The sequence below is a fragment of the Gallus gallus genome, chromosome 4, assembly GCF_016699485.2.
Source record: "Gallus gallus isolate bGalGal1 chromosome 4, bGalGal1.mat.broiler.GRCg7b, whole genome shotgun sequence".
Classification (NCBI taxonomy): Eukaryota; Metazoa; Chordata; class Aves; order Galliformes; family Phasianidae; genus Gallus; species Gallus gallus.
The window spans coordinates 16,314,360-16,333,129 of NC_052535.1; the positions used below are offsets into that span (position 1 = coordinate 16,314,360).

An 18,770-nucleotide genomic window follows, 5' to 3' on the forward strand; every position below is an offset into this window, starting at 1 on the left:
GTCTCTACTACCTACAACACACAGGTATACTAGCAAAGAACACCTACATTACAGCCCTTCCCCAGCTCTCCAGCCTCCAATATGGTATTTTACATGAGAATTCCCAATTCCTTCCTTCTCATCGTGCCCAAACTCCAGCATCAGAACATCACACTCACTCTTTCCTACCTCAACAACTAGCTGCTCCCCACTCCCAGAGGCAGGCAGTCTAGCAAGCAGAACACTCACCTAGAAGACTGGTAAAGATCTCCAGGAACATAGGAAGGAAAAGCAGAAATAAAACCTATGGGGAAGCAGACAGGCCTATAGCAAGGCAAGATCAGCCAGACTGCAGCCCCAGCTGAAAACTAGCACACCCAGCACAGGTGTCCTTTATCTATCTCTGAGCCCAAACAGCAGAACTTAAGGCACCTGTGGCACTTCAATAACAGAAAATGAGTAGACCTGTCAACAGGGGGTTAACGGGCTTGCAAGGATTTTGAATTTGGACTTGCTGGTCCCAATGTGTCTGTCCTCTTGAGGATATAAGCCCAAGCACAGAAAGGAGGGAAATAAGTCTTTGTTAGGCACCACTGCTCCCTTCATGCCTTAAGTATTACTCGTCTAGGGTTTGATGCAAACAAGGGTGAAAGACCAGCCCTTCAAGAAAGGCCCAGCATCAGCCTTGTCCTGTGTGCAGTGACCCTGACAACACCACAGCACCAATTTTGAGTCAGAGATGATGGATTAATCAAGGCTGATTTGAGCCAGCTGCACTCCATCAGGGTCTTTGCTCTGATCTTCATGCTGCAGTAACTTTCCATCTTAGCTGATTCTGTGGGGTGAAGCTGTTAAGACAGTCAACTGCCCTTTGTCTCCCTTGTGCCACAAATAAAACAATTTTAAAAAAGCAATTTTCACTAATACTACTAAGGTGATTTGTTACAATAGTGAGAAGACTGACAAGACCCAATTTCTGTCAAATGCTTTTGTGTGCACGTGTCTGGGTGAGTTGGGGCTTCAGAATCTGACCTACCACGTGAAGACCAGCAGATTGAGGAACAGGAGACAAACTCCTCTTGCTGCTTGTTGGCATGCAGGCTCTTTGAAGCATGTGTTCATTCCTCACACTACAAACCATTTTGCATTACAGTCCAGCCTATCATTTAACTACTTGCCTCTCTCAAAAAACACCTGAGGTACAAGTGCCTCCCTGCTGCTCCAGCCCCACGTTACCACATGCAGCAATGCTACCAACAAACTGGGGTTAGCAATCACCTCCCTGACACACGTTTAGAGAATTACCTCCTGAGTGGATCCTGGGGATCAGCAGCACTTACCAGCCACTAAATTACAGCTGTTTGCTGGCCTCCTTATATGGGCTCTAATTTATGCCATTCTCTGCAGGGTAGCACATAAGAGTACCAGACCTGAAGCTGGCAGGGATGTAGGATTGTTAAAACAGCTGCAGTACTGCTGCTGCATCCAAGAGAGCAGCTTCATCTCACCCAGTAGAGGACCTCAACAACTTTCCTGAAGTGAACATGCACACAGCCAACAAAGCCCTGTACGTAACCCATCATCACATGTTAGCAAAGCTGCCCAAGCAGATCCACTGACAGTTTCAATATTGGGCTGCATCTATACACGAAGGAACAGCTCAGGCCCTCCACAGCCAACCCTTTTTGGCTTTCCACATTCCTCCAGAAAAGCTTTAGAAAGCTCAAACAGATAAATGTTATAATAACACTAAGTTATAACAGTAAAACTATAAGAAGCTACTCAAACAACTTAGGTAGAGAATAATCAGGAGTATGCAACAGGGTGGAACAGACTAATACAAATCTGTTTAAATGCTACAGATAGAAGTTAGTTTGAAACACATGATCCTGACTATGCAACAGCTATGAAGGAGCACCAGAAGGCTCATAATAAAAGGGGAAAAAAGGCTATTAAGATGATGGCTTCCACCAGCAGAAAGATGATGGCTTCCACCAGCAGAATTCAAGCTATGGGACATCACTGATTACTTCTAAGGAACAGCTCCTTCCTTTGTGATTCCAGTAGGGATCAGCAGAAAGAAATGAGGGTACATATGCAACCCAACATCCGTTCCCTCTGATGAGAAAATAGGTGACATGTTCAACCTCTTCCAGAGCATTACTGTGCCTACCCTGCTTCTTTCTCATGCCATTTGACTGGAGGTGAACCTGTTCATTGGCATCAGTCTTCATGACAAACTTTTGAATAAACTTATCATGGTAGAAATGGCTGCAGTCCATTTCTTTCCAATATTTGTTATTTCAGGCAGGGTGCAGGAATACGGTATTGATTAAATGCAGTTCACATTTTGAATAGACTTCTCAACCATAAAGGGTAGAGATGTTTTAATGTAAACAAGACTTTAGCTTTCATGATACATGATAGTAGTTTCTAGGAGAAAAAAAATTACCAAGCCACTGTACTGTATCCCAGTTTGGTCCTTGGGTCCAGTACTGCGAGTCAACACCTAAGCATACGCAGAGTCCCAGCAGACATACTGAATCCCAACTAGTCACTAGTCATGCTGTGCCTCCCATATCCTCATGGGAATAATGCACAGCTACTTCACTGGAGTAACGCAAAGCTGATTCCATTAGCATTCACAAACTGCTTTCTGCTCAGCAGAGGGAAGTATTAGGGAAATGCCAAGAATCTCTACTGCTGGGCTTCTCTCCTAGCTCTTTTCATAAGTTATTTCCTACAAGGCATGCAAAAATGTCTTAGAACCTTCTTAATCAAGAAAGCAAACATATCCTCATTTTCCAAACACAGGCTTGTAATTATGTGAGAATGAGGCAGAAACAGCACTTACATGCATTAACATTGACATGATCAAGAGATAATGGCGCCACTAATATATCCTCTTGGAAAGGACCCTTTCAGACAGGCAAACCATCAGAAAATCATGAGTGGGGATCATTAAGCTTTTTTTTTTTATTTTCCAAGACTAATGAAACAAAGAGGATGCTTAAAGAATGCTGCAGAAACTGAAGGGAGAAAGGAAACAGCGGTCTTTTAGTGCACTGAAAGCTTCTAAACTATCCATCCAAATGGAGCCATGGACACCAAGTATCCATTGCACCCCTCTGACAGACTGATAGGCAGCTGTAAATAGCAGGCTCACCTTGTACAAGCTCCTTCAGCTCCTTCAGGCAGAAAAAATCCCAGTCAGAAAAGACAAAAGAGCACGTGCCCCACAGTAATTGATCCCAGCACCCAGAAATGGTACAGGATCAGGAAGTGGCTTGTACCCATTGCCTCTTGCCCCATCATCATACCCCCCTGAGCAGAGCTTGGCTCAGCCTCCTCCATGTTCTCCAACCAGGCAGTTGCAGACAGCAGTGACGTCTCATCAAACCTCATCTTCCTGCTCATAGCCTAGATAGTGAAGAGTTATAACTTCCAGTGCTATTTAAATTAAATGAACCTATATGAAAGAGGGTGGAATTCTCATTTTGGAGAAGACTGTAGTGTCCACATCTCCAATATTGTAACCACAAGTGACCGTTCTCTTCCAAAAGCTTTATATTTGGGAGATCTTTCTCTGTGTGACATGTGAGACAGCGCCTTTTCATTTCAGCAAGGTTAAGATTGCATTAGGTTAAACAAATCCAAAGCATTTGGACCCATTTCTAAAATAAATTACAGATCCAATAAACTTTATTAGATCAGGGAAATACAGGATATTTCTCTAGACTAAATACTATATTGCTTCGCTTGTCTGTGATATTACTACAGCTCAGTTGCTCAGCCTTTGTATCAGCACCTTCTAATATCTTTCAAGTTCCAACGTGTTGTAAAGTAAAGCTTCCATTATCTTTTTTTGTCATTTTATCACTGTTGATCTGCTACTCTCATCGCTGTATCAAGTCACAGAATGCATGACACGGGCCAATACTACTGACAGGGAGTTCTAGCAAAAAAAAAAATCACCTTAGTTACATTAATAAGCTTTCCCCATAAGGCAAACTTAGCTCAAGCTGTTGCAGTCTTCATTTCTAATTTGTTTGGAATCTGTTTTGATTTTCTGTCTCCTGTTAAATATAATTCTCTTCTAGGCCCTGTTTTATGCATTGATTTTTGCAATTGCATTCATATTACACTGGGACCAAATCCACAGTTCTCTAATTCAGGTAACACAAAAGTTTAGACAAATAAAGCCCATTTTATTTATTTATTTATTTTAATTAGAGGAATGCTTTGAACAGGGATGGGACTTGGAGTAGTTACAGCACCATTTGTTTTCACAGTGAAGGGTATACATCAGGGAGGGATGGACTGTTGACTTTTTAAGAGCGTACTAAAAAAAACCTCTCTCTGGACTATACTCTGCACTGGGGAAACTTAGAGTTTAATGAAGCCATCAAACTATTATTTTAAGTAGCTCTGCTCCAAAGTAGCCATCAGTGCTGCACTGAGACAGAATATAGAGAATCTCCTAAAACCTTTCCCACAGGCCCCATCTCCAATACACACAATGACTCTTTCCTCTTAAATAAGAACAAGCGGGTCTGACATTTTTATTACAAGCAGGGTACTTTTTCCTGATTTTTATGGCTACTGGGTTAGTTTTAACATGTATTCATCTCAAAAATACATGCAGAGAGCAGAAAGATCGGTACCACCACACAGCTGGATTCTATTCCTGGCAAGTCATTCTGGGCTTTCGGGAAAACAGAAGCGCAGGCAGAGGTCAGCAGCCCCACTGCTGTACTCAGCAGCACAGCCTCCCTATGGTTGTGTCCTCCCTTCAGAACCCCTCTCCAGCCACCCCTGCCTTCACCCAGCAGTGTAAGAAGGCAACAGCCCGGAGGAATGCAATTCAGAAGGAACTGGGCCTGAGACTGTCTCATTTGTAAGGAGCAAATATCATTAAGCACTCCTTCTTGTTCTGCAAACTGAAGAGGCTCAGAGCTGGTAGAAGCATCAAGGGCTGTGATACAGTAGCGCTGATCAGTTCGCCTTGCATTCAGTTCAAATACATACTGTCAATCGCAAGGACTACGTTTATATAGGCAATCAGAATACAGCCAAGGAGAAATGTCTCCCTCCTGCTCCTCTCCCACTTTTCTTCTTACATTTAATGCACCATAAGATAGAGACGCCCATGGGACTATCCCACCCTCCTAATATGAAGAGATTTGGTTTTCTTTCTCTCAGAAAACAGACCTAGATGCCTGCTGGGTTGCCTGCCTTCCGAATAAGAAATAGCATGACAGATCTTTGGGTTTGGGTTTGGTGTGGGTTTTCTCGGGGTGTAAGGGAGAGCCTCCTTCTCATCCCTGTACAGGCAGAGCACAATCTGTGTGCTTTTGTGATGCACTGTTCATTGTCTAAGCTTACTCATCACATCAATCCAGGAGCCTGTAGTCAGTTTAAGCACCCTCACTGTGTTCTCATCTTCATTTCAGAGATTGCCTTCCCTCCATCATCTCAGATGGAAGAAAGCAGAGCAGTCACCGTGATGTGCTGCCCCATCCTTGGACAAACTGATCACCCAGGAGAAGGCGCTCTGTCCATTTTTTAAGAAGATGAAGTTTTCCATTGCTCCACCACGGAGGTTCTTTTTGTGTCTCATTATTTCAGACCCTTTCCACTTCATTATAAAAACACCATTCGCTAGACTGAAGGTAAGCAGTACAATAGCACTTCAAGGCTGCACAAATTAATCAATACAGCCTCTGCAGCTGAAGCAGAAGGCCATCACGCCAGGGAGGTCTCATTTCAAGATGCTCTCCACCCTCCTAATTAAGCACTGTATAGCTCATCTTCTTATAAAAAATAAAAAAAAAATACATTAAAAAAAATCTCCCAACTACAAAGCTCTGTTCAGAAACAGACATGAATAAAACTGGAGTCAAGATGAAACAAGCCATCTGTAAGAGAAAAAGAAAAAAGAAATGAGTCAAGCAAGGCAGTCCCTGCTCCCGCTAGGATAGCTAGGCTTGGCCCAAGCACACCGGCTGTTTTCTCTACAGCATTCCCAAGCATCATGGCCATTGGTCGGATTTGGTAAGGAGAAAAGAATGAAGGCTGAGAGGTTCCCTGCCCATTCTTTGCCCCCCTAACACCCATTCCACTCCTGAGGAGCTCTGCTCTCACACTGGTGTGCTGGGACAGCACAGCATGGAGCCTGGCACTCTTCAGAGCCCGCAGACAGAAAGCATTCTGGACAGCTCATTTCCAACACAGCTACTAAGGAATAAGGCTCCTGATGTTCCTTCAGCACCACTGGGTGACTCGTGGGCTCTCCTTCAGGCACTTCATCCATTAGCTGTACCTACAGCTATCTGACTTTTGTTCTTAAAATAGGATACTGGGTTCCACTGTGTCTCATGAATAGAGATGTTTTCCACCACCCTTGCATATCTAGAGTAAACCAGGTCTCTTAGAAGGTGCTGCAGAGCTGGCAGAGGAGGAACATGTCACTGGAGAATGAGTGCTTTGAATGTAGAGGCTCTGTGCATTTGTTTTATTTATTTACTTTGTGAGAACACTCTTCATAGACAAAGACTAATATGCCAAGAGCCATATGCACACAATGCTGCAGTTTATTCTGTATCATGCCACTAGTTTCCCAATTTAATGTGCGGGATTTTATCACAAGACCTTCAACATCGGATTTCAAGCAGTCCAAATGAAATGGCCTACAGGGTCCCTTGCAGGCACAAGTTTAGATGTGTGCTTGAAGGGCAACTGGAGTTAAAATACAACAGGCAGTAGAATTACCTATACCTGCATGAAGGAGAGGCTTTCAGACCACTTTTTCTCTCCCGGAGCGCACACAGCTCCTCTGGGGTCAGGTTTGCTCACATGTTGTGAAGGCTTCCAGCAGCACTACTGCAGCCCGTGAGGCTTGGAGCACACTGTGGTGCTCACCACAACATTGGGAAGAGCAGCACTCTTGTTACTGAGAATGTCCTGATGCTCAACAGCACAAGAGCTGCTAGGTTAAAATCCAATTTTAATCCCCTTGTTGGGTGAATCCACACAGGAGCAGAAGGAAGCTCTCCATCACTGTTATAGATCTCATCTCATGAGACAAGGTAGGGCAAGTAAATCAACAGAAGCACTGTTACTAAACCATAGGAGAAATGGGTGCACTGGCGCTGAGTTGGTTCCCAAACTTCAGCACAGCTCCACTTGTTGTCCTAAGGCCTGTCTCATCCATCAGGCTTTCCAAACCAGCACTATTTCAATGCCTGGCTGAGCTATAGAGCTTCCACTGTTCCTCTTCAGCTTCACCCAGCACTCAGGCCTCTGAACTAAACGCTGTAGTGCCACATGGAAGGGGTGGATACATTTAAGTTTAATGCTCACTGCAGCTAGCAGCCATTTATGGTAACAGACACTTTTGTTTCTTGGAATTAATATCCCTTTGGGGTTTTTTTGTTTGTTTGTTTTTGGTTTTGTTTTTGTTTTTTGGGGGTGGGGGGGGTGGCATAAATCAGGACTCTTTCCCTTATGGCTTAGAACAGTCTCAGATGCTAAGAGCAGAGAAAGACGATCACAAGCAATCAAATTACCATATCCTAATGAACTACCATTTGTCAGCTGAGCCAGAATAACTATTTCCCAGCATACAGAAGGTAAACATCAGAAAGGCACAAGGAAGGTAATTAAAGCCAATGTGTTTAATCCTGCATTTGCACGAGGCTGAGAGAGAGCTGATAGCCACTCCAAGCTGCTTGCACTGAAAGCTCTATCAGTCAGGGCAGTCTTTTGCCCTCACCCCATCTCCCATTTTCCTTTCAGCCTTTCCCACCCCCCAGCACCCACTGAGCTGAGCACTCTGTGGCCCTGGTCCTGAGCCCCACCTCTTTCCAGACCTCTAGCACAGGGAGGTGAGGAGGTGCCCAGCATCCCGGGCAGTTGGGAGGCAGCTATGCTCTCAGCTCTGTATGAGTCTTGCTGACAACTTGATGCACATGTGACATTTTGAATGACTGTAATACAGACATGTTTGAAACCTTGGCTACTTAAATAACCCCTCCTCTCCCATCCAGTAAAGTGTTAAGGGCTCAAAAGGAATAGGTTTAGCAATTCTGGGTGCAATATTAGCTCAGCTACATGAGTCAAATCCATATGGTATATTAATGATTCCCAGCAAGAAAACAATTTCAGGAGCTATTCATTTAGCTTCTAATAGCTAATATCCAATAACTTTCATTTTATCCAAATACTGGAAGCAATAAAGGCTCCTATGCATCCAGCAAAATAGATAAGGAAATGGCACAGTAAAGAAATCAAGAATATGAGACAGATGTCAGAGCTCCAAGGAACAGAAGGTGATATTTTTATTTTTCCTCCTCCCTCCTAAAGTTCATGAAGAGGCACATACAACCTGCTTAGGCATTCAAAGCAGTATTTAAAGAGAGGAGCCCTAATTCCTCTCCATGGAAAACTGAGGGTGAGGAAGGGGGACAATTCCAACAGGGGTGGCAATGCAGAGGACCACAAGATTCCATATGTAACACAGGGAAGGGGTGGATAAACCCCCCACATGCACAGCAGCTGGATTTGTCTCAGCACTGCCCCTTTAGGAACTCCACCATGGCTTTGAACCTCAGCACCGAACACAAGTGGCAGCCTGGCACGGCGCTGCCCCACATGCAGCATAGGATTGCAGTGCTCTGAGCCCCAGCCTGCACCACCCATGGCTCCATGTGCACCATGTTAATAGCAGGTGGACCAAAGCCAGGGTAATGGCCAGCACTCCCCTCTGAGACAAAGAGGCCAGTGGCCTGGAGTGGCCACCTCGTTACTGTCCCACCATCCCACTATTACAGCACACTGCACAGACTGAGGTTTTGTCCTGGCTCCATTATCTGTCTTTTGAGTAGATTTTAATGCTGCAATTGCCTTTCCAGAAAGGCCAGGCTTTCACAGGCAGGAATAACTAGGAATAATCTCTCTCCAGGAGGAGGTATGCAGCTTGCTGGGGAGCCACAAAAGAGCTGCATCCCACTGTTCCAGCAAAATCAGCTCAGTGCTTCACCTTGTTCAGCTTGCTCATTGACCACAGACAGAGGCAGGTACCCAGCTGCTACTGTTTAAGGGATGTATACATACTATCTTTCCTCAAAAGAAAAAGCAACAAAACTTTACATGTTCAAAACCTCCAGATGCCTTCAGGGCATCTGGCACAGCTTCCAAAAGCAGCACTGCAAGTGCTCGGCCATATCCTCTGCCCTGCCCTATCTGATGTGCCATGTCCTCACTTGAGCTGCACTTTGACTACCAACTACTCCAGGGATCACCTTCAGTACTTTTCTTACGCAAGCATCTCTGTAGCAATGCTTCCTTCAATAGCATTTCATCCTGGCTTCAACCTAATCAGATGGAGCAGATCAGCACTGGGTTTCCCCAAAGCCTGGAGAAATGGGGCTTACTCTAAGGGAATGCTAAGGGTTCCTGATAAGAGCCAAAACTTCTTCTGTCACCAACTTCAGGAGGGATTAAAACCACTGAGCGTCCTGCAGAAATATCCATCTGCATTCAGCCATCTAGTTGATCTGTACATTGTACACAGGATTCCAGTAAATTCACCTTCAGCATTTTTAAAGCTATCATTGCAGGGGGGAAAGAACATTTTATCAGAACACACCAATAGAAGTCTTTCTATTTAAAATATTGCCTGCAAATTGACAGAAATAACTACCATGCCATTGAACAGGCTTTCCTTCAGGAGCCATGAAGACCTTTCACTTTAAAGCCAAAAAGCTTTCTGGCATGCCACTTCCACCATCTCTACTCTGCCCTCTCCTTCTAGGGATCCTCCACGCTTCCCTGCTCCAGACCTGAGCCCACTCTGAGCAGCCTTTCTGGTCTAGCTGCTGGGAGAGGAAAAACCACTCCTGTCTGCCTTTCCCCCTTCCCCACCAGCAGCACTGCAGCTGCCCGGTCTGCCTGAGAAGAGCTGCTCCAAGTGACATTTTACAAAGCAAGTGGCACATCCTACACCAAGGGCAGGGGAGAGAAGAAAGGAGAACCAGCTATCCCCTGCAGGACTGCACACACCTCCAGCACGAGAGAAGACCCAAAGAACACGCCCTAGCACGTTGGTAAAGGCAGAGCGGCAGGAGATGGGAGCAGCTGAAGGAACGTGCTGACACCTGGGCTTTGGGAAAGTCTGGGCAATGCTGTCCCCACTCAGGAGATGCCGTTGCTTTTGTGGGAGGCTCAGCCGACATCAGTGATCACCATGAGTAGTTCAGATGTTCAAACACTTCTTGCTCTATATATGCTGTTTGCAAATCTGCAGAGCCCAAAACCCAAGAAAAAAAGGCAAATGGAGGGAATTAAAACTGATTCCCCAGCTAACTTCACAATAGTATTCTTAACACTGTTTCTGCTCCCAGGTCTTCCAAATTCAACTACATACAAGGCATGCTCCATCATACTGATACGTGACACGAGCATCTACAAACAAAACAGACTTGGACTCTCTGGAGCAAAGGCAGCCTGCACAGCACTGCTGATTTACGTGTGCTGCAAGTCTCTGCTCTCAGCTGATGGTTTCAGTGATGTTGTCAGTGTATTCATGCCACAAAAGCAAAAAATCAAACAAAGAAAAAATATATCAACAAAGAAAATCTGACTTTTCTGACTGTAAGTTTCCAGCTTATCATGAGCTCTGTATCTGTTGGATGGTTCTGCTCCTAAGCACTCCCAAAGGCAGCTACTGAATGTTGTGCAATAAATCCAGTGTAGGGTTACTGCCCCACACTGAAAGTTTTGCCCAAGCTTTAGAGATCCTACAGAAGGTTACAGCAGAGAGAAGCAAGCCCCCTCTATCCTGCAGAGAAATATTTCCATTAAGCAAAATGATAGGGCCACCACCAACAAATGCAGCAAATCTATATTTGCAGTGAGGAGCCCTTGAGAGTAATATCACCTTCTAAAAAACTTGTACCCATAAGATGCACTGTCAGTGGGGTTAAAAGGCTTGTGCATCACAGAATCACAGAATGGCTTGGGTTGGAAGGGATCCCAAAGATCATCGAGTTCCAACACCCCCGACACAGGCAGGGCCACCAACCACCAGATCTGGTACTAGACCATGTTGCCCAGGGCCACATCCAACCTGGTCCTTGATCACTTCCTCAGAGCCTAGTCATGCATGGTGGCATAGAACTGAGCACGGTCAGGTCTATGGAACTCACTGGCTTGATCCTATTTCTTGCTGAATTGGGCCATTCCTCAAAAGTGCTAGAAGCCTGCAGGAGCCCCGAGGCTGGAGAGGCCTCAGGAGCACTGAACCTCCTCGCCTGGAGGGGCCTCGGGAGCACTGAACCTCCTAGCCTGGAGGCTCTGCCACAGGAATTCAAACATGGCTCACTCAGGCTGTAAGCTAGCAAGGCGCTTTGCTCCCCGTGCTCTGTGGATTCGGCTTTTCAGCACAGTCCTTTGATGGTTAATTGGTTCTGCTGTGGTTTTAGGAAGTTTTATATAATACTTATTCTCTTTACAGCTCTACCTGCAAAGTAATTCAAAAGATTCTCTGCTCAGACCACCTCGGTAAACCTGCTGACTCCATAATACAAATTCAAAGCAATTCCAGGTCAAACCTTTAATCAAAGAGACCTCTCTAAGCTTCTTCTCACCCTTATTAAAGAGATTTACAAAACCGTGAAGGAGGTTGGAGAGTTAATGACGTGCCATTTTAAAAGGCTCCATTAAAATCTGGGTATTTTTATCTTCTAGAAAAAGCATTTGCAGATTGTAACTCCAAGGAGACAATTATAAGAGCATTCTGAGAGTCTTTTCACTTGATCTATAAGGAGGAGAAATGGTACAGCCGAGTACAGGAAAGAAAATACACTGCCTAAGCCTTTTCTTGAATAGGATCCTAACTAGCCGTGCTGCAGCTGCAGTGAAGTGTCTCACGCTCCCTTGATTTATTACCGTAAGGGCCACATCATCTGCCAAAGTGCGCTTGCAAGAAATTAAATGGTTTCCAAAGGAAACATTAGAATAAGACTGATTTTAGATTTGCGTTTTTACCCTGATTAGTGTCTGTGGAGTTCCTTTGAAAACTTTTGTATCAAACGCAAATAGAAAATTATCGCCAAATGCAATTTGAATTTGGGAAGGCTTCAGGAAGGAAGCCCGGTTCCACTCGGAGAGAAAGGAGGAGGCTGTTTACAGCAGTGAGAATGCAGAAGAGTACTGAAAGAGAAAGGAAGTGGCAGCGTTCCAACATGCTGTGCCTTGGACCAAATTGCTTTCTGTCTAACATGATGAGTTGCTCTCAGGCGTGAGTTATTCCGCTAACCTCTGAGCCTGACCTTGGACACCAAGCTTCACATCAAATGTAAGTAACAAATTAGGGGCTTGATCCTGTACTCCAACTTCCCTTTTGCTTCAAACCGAGGAGGGGGAATGCTATTAGAACCTGTGTTAATATTGGTATGGTGGTATTCCTGATGAACTTCCCGACAGAAAATTCCTACAATTAGCCTAGCTACTGCCAACACAATTTGGGATCATAGTAGAAGATGAAAAGGCAATATGTAACATCTTATAGTCCAAGTAGACCGGTGACCTAAAACAGCGGGTATTCTCTCATGAACACCCAGAAGTTTAATATGGCTAACAGGCCAAACAAGCCCCTTTTTCAGTATCATCTTGAGTCACGTTGCATGAAATCCTAAAATATTTGCAGTGTGAAGGATGGACATATTGTTATCCTGAAGAGGTGGCTTGATTTTCCACGATATGAATCCTACAGCACAACCAGCTGCTATTAGACACTGGGAACAAAGCAGTTGTGGTAGTTAGTGCCACCAAGCAAAGATCTGCCTGGATCTCCCAAGTTTATGTAGTCTTCAGAGGGGATGTATAAAGTCCCAGGGAACAGTAAGATAAAAGTACATCTGGAGGTACATGTCTGATCATGAATAATGGATTGAATCAAGTCTCCCCACTTTTACCTGGATTATTCCCAGAAAAGTCTCACAGAGATTCTACAAGGGATTATCCTTGGTTTGAATTTGCAGTAATGGTTAGAACCAATAGCTCCTTGCTATACAACTTCACCATCGCCATCCCCTCTCACGGAGCCTGAGCTACACCCACCGGCAGATCAGTCTCCTACTTGCTCCCTTTTTTCATCCCGTAGTCAAAACAAGCACTTCACCTAAACTACAGCACATTTCTTCAGCTAGACCGGATCCCATCATGATGAAGCTCATCAGATTTTAGAGCTACAGAGTATCAGGGTCTGACCACTGAAAATCCTTCCAGGTATATGGCACCCTTCCCTTCCTACACATTGCTTCTACAATCCCACCGCAGCTACCATATTCCTAAGCCTTTTGCTCATACAGCGAACCCAGATGATGCATGAGAATGCAGTGACAACATTTCTGTTTGATAGATGTTGAAGACATGCTGTTGATGGTATATTGTAACTGCTTAGGGTTAATAACTGAAATTGATTCAGTGCTAAGAATCCTCTAACTTTGTTCCAATCGGGAAAAATCATGTTCAGCTATGAGATGATGGTATCATTAAAATTCTATTTCAGAGAAATACTGTTAAATGATAATTTTGCTCTTCATATTAAGAGAGGATTAATAATTGAATCCAAAGACCTAGTTATATATTTTGGTAGATTTGTTTCCTAATAGAAAGAATGACTTAAACAGAAATCCATTAAATTTTTTAGTATTCCCATGCTAGTTTGATTCTAAGCTTTTCCATTAAGTAGCAAAGTCTTAATGGCATTAAACCACTTAAACAGCAAAAACAGCACATAATTATCACTTTGAATTCAGACTTTTAGAGTGTGAATAGATACTGTACATCACTGACAATTCACAATCCCAAACACATTTTTCTGTTCCTTCACAGCCCCTTGTACTGATAATTGGCCCAAACATCCATCATTTGTTCTCACAAAGATTTACTAAGAGTAACGGGATAACAAAATTAAGCCTAAATGAAAGAAGGCGTAACAAACAGCTACTGCGTTATTCTTACCTTAAGATAGATGTTTAGAGACGAGTGGGAAATGAAGGCATTGTCATGCATAATCCAGTACGCCAACAAATGAAACTATGCAGCACACTGCAACCCCCCTTGCCCTGCTACACTCACCGCTCTTTAGAATAGAAGAATAGAATCCTTAAGAGTTGGAAGGGACCTCTGAAGGCCATATAGCCCAACTCCCCTGAAATGAACAGGGACGCCACAATTAAGCCAGACTGCCCAGGGCATGATCCTGCCTCACCTTGAAAGTCTCCAGGGATGGGGCATGCACCACATCACTGGGCAACCTGTTCCAGTGCCTCACCACCCTCACTGTAAAAGACTTTTTCCTTATATCCAACCTAAATCTACCCTCCTTAAGCTTGAAACTATTACCCCTTCTCCTGTAACAACAGACCCTGCTTAAGAGCCTGTCCCCTTCTTTCCTGTAGTTCCCCTCTAGATACTGACAGGCCGCTCTCAGCTCTCCCCACAGCCTTCCTTTTCCATGCTGCAAATCCCAGCTCTCAGCCTGTCCCCACAAGGAGCTTTTCCATCCCTCAGATCATTTTTGTGGCCTTCCTCTGGACACACTCCAACAGCTCCGTGTCTCTCCTGTGCTGAGCACTCCCCATCTGAACGCAGAGCTCCAGGTGAGGTCTCACAGTGCAGAGCAGAGGGGCAGATCCCCACCCTCGTTTGCTGGCTGCGCTGCTTTGGATGCACCCAGGATCCAGTTGGCTTTCTGGGCTGCGAGAGCACAATGCTGACTCATGCCCGGCTGCCATCCCCTCATCTTCTTTTCTTGGCAGGGCTGTGCTCAAGCCTTCCATCCCCCAGCCTGTCTTGACAGTGGGGGTTGCCACGACCCAGGTGCCACACCTTGCATTTGCGCTCATTGAACTTCATGAGGTACTCCTGGGCCCACTGCTCAGCCTGTCTGGGTCTCTCTGGATGGCATCCTGTCCCTTGAGCGGTTGACCACACCACACAGCTTGATGTCATCAGTAAACTTGCTGAGGGTGGACTCAACCACACTGTCAATGTCACTGATGAAGATATTAAAGTGTATCAGCCCCAGCACTGACACCTGGGGGACACTACTCACCACTGACCTCCACCGACCTTTGCCCTGGGAATTCAGAAGTGTGACATCCCATCTGTCCTTGCTGCCCTGATCCCAGACAGTCCTGCCACAAAGGACTGCTGGGGGCTGAGGGGTGGCACAGCCCCTCCTTCCATCACCACCACATCCACCAGCACTGCAGGGAACAGGAGCAGCATCGAGTTGGGGGACTGCGATCCCCCAGGTGCACTTCCACCCATGCCCCTCTCATATGGTGATACACCACAGAGTACCACAGCACTAAGGAGCAGAGCAGTACCTTTGCATTTGTATGTGAGACAGATGCCCATAAAGCCAGCAAAAGGCAGAGCTCAGCAGCACTGTGGCTTGGTTGCTGACAGTAGTGGCTCCACTGAGGACTGTGGCACAGCAGTTGCAGCAGCATGAAGGCTGTGTGAGCCAGCAGGCCAGCAGCAGGCTGATACGTACAAACGGAATAGAAAGGACCCAGACAGCATGGTAGGGCTGGCTAAATCGAACACCCATGTAACAATACAACAGTGTTGGAAAGAGGCTGAAATCTGATGTGACTGACCTCAGTGCAGCAGCCTCAGCCCGCTATGCTCTCCTTGTTTGCCTGCAGTGCACGTTACTCCCTGCTCACACACACACACCATTAGCACTGTTCCCATCCCTGCTTCACCAGATGGCACGAAGCTTCTGCATCTGATCATGGTCCTGGAGCAGCAGCACCCGCAGACTGCCGTAAACAGGCCCCCAGGAACAGGGGCATAGCATTCCCAGCACACCTCTCCACTAAACCACATGAGTAACTCCAGCTTGCTGCAAATAGAGGTACCTTGCAGGCACATTCATTTGGCCTCTGCACACACAGCTCCAGAGTCTCCTGCTTCGATATCAGCACAGCAAAGCAAACATCAGCTTGGAGGTTTGGCTATTTCAGAACCTGATTGACCCTGTCAAAAGAAAAGAATGTCAATGTTTAGCTCAAGAAAGCATCTCATGGAAGCTATCATCATTCAGGCCTCTCAGAAGCTCTGCTATCTCTACCCTTTCTCTTCCTCCTCCTCCCTTAATATGATAACATCAACAGAATCTCCCAGATCTTTCAGTCTAGTAACAATAACTATTTACTATTTGTAAATAAATGCTATACCAGGAGCATTTCTGTAGTCCCGGGCTGCAGGTAACCAAACAAAGGCAAGGCCTCAGATGTTCACAGGGACCACAGCTCCTGGGAGCCAAGACACCACCCAGGTCTGTAAGTCACACCAAGGCAGTGCCCAACAAGCCAGCTTCCCACCAGGGATTGTCTGTGTTACACGGGGCTGTCACTGCTGCTCATAAAGGTTCTTACCTACGCGGTCTGCAAGTTTCTGCTGAGCCCGCAGTTTTCAAAATTCTGGGGGCTCAGACTGGCAAAAGCAAGCTCCTTAAAGATGTGACATGTTAGCTTAATTTCAGCAGAATTGCTGCAGCTAGCAGGATGTTAACATCCACTTGATTGACTTAGCATAGACAGTGAATAAGATGTTTTTCCATTCAACTATACATATTAAAAACAAGAAACTATAGCAGTTCAAAATTAGTAAGTTCCTTTCAAGTATTTTGCTACTTTTATATCTTACTATGCTCGAGGGCATCATTTAAATAACGGCTACTTCAATGTCAAGACCTTCCTTGACGGTGCTCATGGAGAAAGGATCGAGGGCAGCAACCGTACTTCAGCTTCCAGCACAGCTTGCGTCTGGTGTCCTTTTCATGGGATCTGCTTCATTTTTCCAACAGTTCAGACATCACACAGGCCAGAGATCAATTACCTTTAAACACCTCACTGAACAGAGCTGGGCAACTGAGGAGCAAATTATATCACTAGCAAAATGAGAGCATTTGCCAATCGTGTAACATTCTTTACTGGCTACAGCCTATTCAGCGAATGTCTGTACCTGTTACAAGACAGCATCACTTTTGTTTGTTCCCTCTGGTGCTAGTACCTAGAGAGTGCACTTACAGCTCCTAAGTACTACAGAGGAATGCTTGCCTGCAAAACGCAGGCTTGTTTTGGCTTCAAGACCATCTGCATTAACAGTGGTCATATTTTCATAGAATCATAGAATGGAGTGGGTTGGAAGATCATCTAATTCCAACTCCTGGGGGCAGGGTCACCAACTACTAAATCAGGTACCCAATCAGGTTGCCAAGGGCCTCATCCAACGTCCTTAAATACCTCCAGGATTGGGGCACCCACAGCTTCTCTGGGCAGCAGTGCCAGGGCCTCACCACCCTCTGAATAAACCTCTTTCTGACATCTAATCTAAATTTCCCCTCTTTTAGTTTAAAACCATTCTCCTCAGTCCTATCACTACCTGACCATGCAAAAGGTCGGTCCTGCTCCTGCCTATAAGCTCAAGTACTGAAAGGCCACAACGAGGTCTCCCCAGAGCTCTCTTTTCTCCAAGCCAAACAAGCCCAGCTCCCTCAGCCTGTCTTCACAGCAAAGGTGTTCCAGCCCTATGAGCAGCTTTGTGGCATCCTCTGGACATGTTCCAACAGCCCCACATCCTTCTTGTGCTGGGAACCCCAGGCCTGGACACAGTACTCCAGGTAGGGCCTCACAAGGGCAGAGCAGATGGGGACAATCCCCTCCCCGCCCACTGCCACCCCTCTGTTGATGCAGTCCAGGACACTGTTGGCTTTCTGGGCTGCAAGTGCACACTGCTGGCTCATGTCCAGCTTTACACACACCAGGATGCTCAAGGCCTTCTCCACAGGGCTGCTCTCAAGGAGTTCTTCTCCCCATCTGTACATGTACCTGGGATTGTCCTGACTGAAGTGCACCACTTTGCACTTGACTTTTTCGCACCTCATTAGATTTTCATGGGACTACTTTTCAAGCCTGTCTAGGACCCTCTGGATGGTATCCCTTCCTTCTATTGGGTCAACTGCACTGCTCAGCATGGTGTCATCAGTAAATTTGTTGAGGATGCATTGAACTCACATTGAACTCCATGCCGCTGATAAAGATGTTGAAGAGCATTGGTCCCGAGACAGACCCCTAAAGGACACCATTCATCATTAGCCTCCACCTGGACATAACATTGCTGACCACAACCTCTGACTGCAAACATCCAAACAACTGCCTTCAAATCCATCTCTCTCCAATTTAGATATAAGAATGTGGTGCAGGGCCACACCAAAGGCCTGCACAGGTCTGAGTAGAAAACATCAGCTGCCCTTCCTTTGTCTTCTGATACTGTCACTCCATCACAGAAGGCCACCAGACTAGTCAAGCGCAATCTGCCATTGGTGAAGCTGTACTGGCTGTCTCACACCGCCTCCCCATCTCACAAGTGCCATAACATCTCTTCCAGGAAGATCTGTTCTGTGATCTTCCCAGGCACAGAGGTGAGGCTCACCTGCAGCTCCCCAGGTCTCCCTTTCTCACTTCTTAAAAACGGGACTGATATTGTTTCTCCAGTCACAAGGGACTTTGCCCGACAGCCACATCAGCCAGTTCCTTCAGGACCCTGATCTATGTCATCAGGCCCCATAGATGTGTACACACTGTTTCAAGAGGCAGTCTTGAACTTTCTGCTCTCTTAGAGAAGGAGGGACTCTTCTCCCCAACCCTGTCCAAAGGTTCGGAGATGTGAGAGACGTGGGAAACCTGACGACCAGTGAGGACCAA

At 45.7% G+C, this 18,770-nt stretch overlaps 1 long non-coding RNA gene across 1 annotated transcript in view; it reads right to left on the reverse strand.

Annotated features, from left to right (window-relative positions):
- LOC101750610 overlaps positions 1 to 18,770 on the reverse strand; it is a 478,463-nt gene that overhangs the window by 453,957 nt on the left and 5,736 nt on the right. Inside the window, exon 4 of the long non-coding RNA XR_006939090.1 lies at positions 15,921 to 16,038. This is a non-coding gene — a long non-coding RNA (uncharacterized LOC101750610). The remainder of the gene's footprint in view (positions 1 to 15,920; positions 16,039 to 18,770) is intronic.